Source organism: Alligator sinensis, unplaced genomic scaffold (genome assembly GCF_000455745.1).
Source record: "Alligator sinensis unplaced genomic scaffold, ASM45574v1 scaffold144_4, whole genome shotgun sequence".
NCBI classification, from domain to species: domain Eukaryota; kingdom Metazoa; phylum Chordata; order Crocodylia; family Alligatoridae; genus Alligator; species Alligator sinensis.
Window position 1 is genome coordinate 1117619 of NW_005842190.1, and position 5802 is coordinate 1123420.

The following is a 5802-nucleotide window of genomic DNA, read 5'->3' on the forward strand; positions in this document are numbered from 1 at the left end:
TCCAATCAAAAAGCAAAGCTGTAGAGTCACCTGATACTGATTATACATTAATAATACATGCCTGTACATAATTACTTGCATTAGAACAGTGGTTCTTAACATTTTTAAACTTGAGGCACCCCTTGATAGACCCAAGGCACCCCTCAGAAAATGTCAGCTCTTAGTTTTCAATCTTTTTTTTACTACAAAAAAGCCCCAATAGAACACTTCTTCATTGCAAAGGACTCAGAAAGACTACAACTAGTCAGAATGTTTTTAACACTATGGCTTCCTGTTTGATAACTTGGGGGTTGTTTTGTGAATCATGTTAGCATCATGTGGCATCTGGTGGTACCCTTGGAAGGATCTCAAGGCACCCTAGAGTGCCACAGCATCCTGGCTAGGAATCACTACACTAGAAGGACACATTTTTCATTGTATATATTAGAACCTCTTTGCATCCCTCTGTAATCTCACAAACACTTATTACCCTCCCTCCCATTCCCCTCTATTCCAGAGATTCCTTGTGTGTGTCTCTCTCTTTCACCTCTTTACCCCTTTCCCCACTACTCCTTCCAGGAATAAGGAAGCAGGGCACAGCTGCTGCCCTCTCTTTCTCTCTCTGTTCTTGAAAGAAGAATTTTCCTGAAGAATTTTTTCCAGAGTTATGGTTGCAGAGACAGAGCTTAATCTTCAGGTGACTCTGCTTAACTAAAATCCTAGCTTCTGCTGAAGACTGGTCTCCATGGCTGGACCTCAGATCTTGAAAAGAGCTAAAGAGCTGTGAAATAGGAGAAGAAACCAAAAGCCCTAGCAGACAGCAAACTTCCTCTAAGAAAAGTTAGCTTCTATAGTGGAACATCAAGACCATTAAAAAGGAGAGATGATCTTTATTATTGGTGAAGTGAAGAACAATGGATCACCCTTCAACTGCTTGAAAAGTAATGTCAGAGCTGCTGCACTGAAGAGCAGGGATCAAAGCAGGGTGCTTCTATCTTGGGCAAAAGAAAATCAGCTTCCTTGCTTAACACACAATTCAGTTTTGGGGGGCTGATTTTGAGGAAAAGGTATGCTGTATCTGAGAAAATACAGTAAATTCAAATGGCTTGTCTAGTTTTCATCAAAATCATTCACATTCAACCTAGTGATGGTCTGGAGAATTGCCAAAGTTCTGGAAGTTCAATATTTGAAAGTTAAAGTATATACTGACTTTATACTTATATACTGAGACAAACTGAGAAATCCCTTTAAGTTTGGTTGCCCAATTAAGGCTATGTCTACCACTAATGGCACAGCTGTCGGGCACAAGGTGTTGCATAGGTGATGTGCTGTAGAATGCTGTACCACCCATTGTGGACAGCAGGCACCTACTGCAGTCACTAGGGCACTGCAGTAGCTCTTGTTGCTGCCAGGAAGAGCCTCTGGGGCACGTGATCTGCAGATAGGAGAGGCAGAGTGGGGAATAGGATAGAACCCAGATACTTCACAGGCTAAAGTTCCAACTCCCTCAGTGAAGATAAGTGTTTGGGAAGTTTCCAGGGGTACACAGAGCTGCAGTCACACCATGAGACCACTGAGGTAATACAGCTTTTGACTATAGTTTTTAGTGCAAAGCACATTACTTTAGGGCTGTGAGAAACACCAACATTTTGTTTCGATGTCTGTTTCGCCGTTTCAAAGGGACAGCGTTTTGTTTTGTCATTTCTTTTTGTTTCGAAGTACTGTCCCGTTTCGTTTCGTCAAAACTGTTTTGCTGTTTCAACTCGTTTTGACGTTTCACCCATAGGCTATAATGGGGAATCATGAAAATACTTTAAACATTGTCATTTCTTCCCTGACTCAGATGCAAATTGCAGGGATGGTAGCCCCTTCTGAGAGCATGAATCCTGCCAAGTTTCAAGGAGATAGGTGCAGAGGTTTCTCAGAAACTGCACCTAAAAGTTTTGAAAGCAAAATTTGCTGGCTGTGGCAGCCTCCTGTCATCTGGCATGCAGAGCCAGGGGCTTGCACCCCTGGGAAGGCTGTGGGACTGTACTGGACTCCTCCTGGGGATGCAGGCCCCTGGATCTATACCAGATGACAGGAGGCTGCTGCCTGGGACCATTGCTGGGTGCAGCCCACACCCAGTGCCAGGGAAGACAGGTGCTGCCGCTGACCCTGGGCAGCAGAAGCAGCCTCCTGTCATCCAGGTGCAGATCCAGAGGCCCGCACCCCTAGGAGGGCTGCAGGGTTGTGCTGGACTCTTCCGAGGGGTGTGGGTCCCTGGATCTGCATTGGATGACAGGAGGCTGCCGCTGTTGCCTGGTAGATGGAGCCGAGCCCGGCAGAGGAGGAGCTCCTCTGCAGCCCATGGAGCTCAGCCTGGTGGTGGGAGGCGGGCAGAGGTGGGGCTGCACTCTGCCACCTGCCACCAGGCTGAGCTCCGAGCAGCTCCACAGCCCCATGGAGTTCAGCCCAGCAGCAGAAGGTGGAGCACAGCCCTGGCTCTGCCTGTCTCCCGCCTCTGGGCTTTGCTCCGATTGGCTCCACCAGTCCCATGGAGCTCAACCTGATGGTGGGAGGCAGGCAGAGCTAGGGCTGCGCTACCTCTCCTGCCACCAGGCTGAGCTCTGAGTGGCTCTGCAGCCCCATGGCGCTCATCCTGGTGTTGGGAGGCAGAGCTCATCCCAGTGGCAGTTTCTCAGAAATTGCACCTCAAAGTTTTGAAAGCAAAATTTGCTGGCAGCGGCAGGCTCCTATCATCTGTGCACAGATCTGGGGCCCCACACCCCGAGGAGGGTTGCGGGGCTGTGCTGGACTTCTCTCGGGGGTGCAGGCCCCTGGATCTGTGCCGGATGACAGGAGGCTGCCACTGCCACCTGGGACTGGTGCTGGGCACAGCCCACACCCAGTACCGGGCTCCATGGAGCTCATCCCAGCGGCAGGAGGTGGAGCACAGCTCTAGCTCTGCCTGCCTCCTGCCGCCGAGCTGAACTCCGAGTGACTCCACAGCCCCATGGAGCTCAGCCTCCTGCCACTGGGCCCAGCACTGGTCCCAGGCAGCAGCAGCAGCCTCCTGTCATCAAGCGCAGATCCAGGGGCCTGCACCCCCGGGAGGAGTCCGGTACAGCCCTGCAGTCCTCCCAGGGGTATGGGCCTCCGGATCAGTACCTGATGACAAGCAGCTGCCTCTGCTGCCTGGAGCCAGTGGCAGCATCTGTCTTCCTCAGTGCTGGGTGTGGGGCTGCACCCAGTGATGGTCCCAGGCAACAGCGGCAGCCTCCTGTCATCCGGCGCAGATCCGGAGGCCTCCGTTATATTTGCTAACAATCTGGAACTGTCTAAAGCTCCATCTCTTCCCATGTTCTGTCACCCGCTTCTATTATGCAATTGAAGTCCCCCACTATTATCTGTAGTCTTCCTCCAATCACGTAAACTGCTAGCTTTCTAAGCAGAGCCTTCCTCAGCTCCCATTGTGCTTGTTTAGTTTCTTCTTTCCCTCCCTCCCCTAACTCCATGTCTGTGTAAACTGCTGTTCCCTGCTCCCCTTCTTTTTCTTCTGTTTCTTCTTGTGCCACTGCAGTCACAGATATCTTTCCCCATTCCTCCCTCCTGTGGAATCTCCTCTACCATTCCTGTCTCTGTCTCGGCCCCCTTTTCTCCCCCAGTTTCCCTTTCTGATTGTTGCTGTTCCTCAGGGGGTCTAACTTTGCTTGCATATGCTTTGGGACACCTGCAGTATAACTGATCCACCCCACCACAGCTATTGCATTTTAGGGTCTCTTGGCACTCTGCTCTATGCTCCTTCCCTTCACACCAGAACACATTGTTAGGAGGCATTTTGCAGATAAGTGCCCCACCTTTCTGCATTTGCTGCATTTTTGTAGTTGTCCAAAATAATTTATGAATCCCCAGTGTGCTCCCACCTGGATCACAGATAGGAGGTGTGCCACCTCCATTTTTAACACTACATGCACCTGCCATGCCCCTGTCCAGATACCATATTTGTCCCATACTTTGTTCACCCACGTTACCCTTTGGTAGTACATTTCCATCCATCTTCTTATGTTGTTCTTGTGTATCAAATACGGATACAATCTAACTATAATCACCCTTTCTCTTGTTATTTCACCTGCGGTGAATCTGATCCCTTTTAATTCTTCTGTCCCACTTTCCTCTGCATATTTCTTCCAAAAGTTCTCATACCCTTCTCCACTCCAGAACGTGAAAATCCATGCCTTCCAGTTTTGGTGTGTGATCAGGGTTTTTAGGTGCTCTGCCTGCAACCCCAACATCCCAAACAATATCTTTTCCAAAACGTCATATTTGCTCATCTCCGGTCTTGTCTCTATTTTGTTGCTGACAGCTACCGCTTTTACCAGCAGCCTTCGATCACTACTGAAGTTCCTCATTTCATTTTTCATGTCTTCTTGCCATACCACTCCTGGTGGGCCAGAAGTGTCTAAACCTGCCTCATGTCATTCCTCCTCTCCTGTCATCCCTCTGTGATTGCCTTCTTCCTCTCCGCTGCTGCAGCCATCATCACTACTGTCAACACTGCTGCTGACTTTACCTTTTGTTTCAACCACTCCACCTTTGTCCTTTCATCATCTGTCTCTGATACTTCTTTTCCGCTCTTCAGTCCTCTTTCCTCCTCCTTTCTGCTTGCCACTACTGCCATTGTTTCGGTTCTCCTCCACCACTCCTTATACCAATGATGCTCTGTTGACCCCTTTCTCTACCTTTAAGGTGTTGATCAGGCTTTCAGTGCTGATGGGAACCTTTTTTTTTACAAACATACATCAACTTCCCACAAAAACCAAACCCTCACAGAAATCTTTCTCTTCATGCAGAACCCCATGAAAAGCTGTTACCACAGTAACCACCTGAAACTCTCCACCCCTCCCATCTCTGGTTTAGTGAAACAAGTGTGTTCAGTCTTTTTTCCTCCACTTCTCCTCTGCCTCTTCCTTTTTGATCTTTTCTTTGCCCCTATTGATGTAGTATTTCAGGTCATGCAGGCCCAGCTTCAGGCACTCTCTTTTAGCCAACCCCTTAAACACCCAAAGGTTTGTTACTTTCCATAAACTAGTTTTAACACATGCTAAAAAAGTCCTTAATAATGTTTCTTCTGTTCCTTATGATATGAGTCTATATAGTACCATCTTCCATGCTAATGACAGGTAGGGGTGTGTGAAGCAGGCCCTATTTGATTCGGATTTGGATTCAGCCCGAATCAGGGAGAGTGATTCGATTAGTTGATTTGGATCACTGTCCCTGATTCAACTTGGCTGAATCCGAATCTGAAGATTCGATGCTGATTCAGAGAATCAGCGATTTGGACATAGACACAGCTTTAAATGTTTTTTCTACATACCTCGAGGTACCAGTGTGGCTTCTGAACGCTGTGATGCTGGGGTGGATGGAGCGTCCTACAGGAGTGCTGGGGGGGGAGCCCTCCACGTGTTCAGCAGTGAACCCGGAAGTGGACTGAAAGTACTTCTGGTCCACTTCTGGGTCTGCTGGGGAGCGTACCTGGGGTCCCCCCTGCACCCCTCTGGCTCGGCGATCAGCCCCCCCGCGTGCTCCCCGGTGGACCCGTCAGTGGATCGGAAGTGCTTCTGGTCCACTTCCAGGTCTGCTGCCAAGCGCCCTGGGGAGCCCTCTGTGCTCCTGTGGGATGCTCCATCTGCCCCAGCATTGCAGCATTCATGAGCTGCCTGGTACCTAGAGGTATGTAGAAAAAACATTTAAAGATGTGTCTGTGACCAAATTGCTGAATCTTTCTGAATCGCTTTGAATCAATTTGGAGGATTCTGATTCAATTTGGAGAGATTAAAGGGT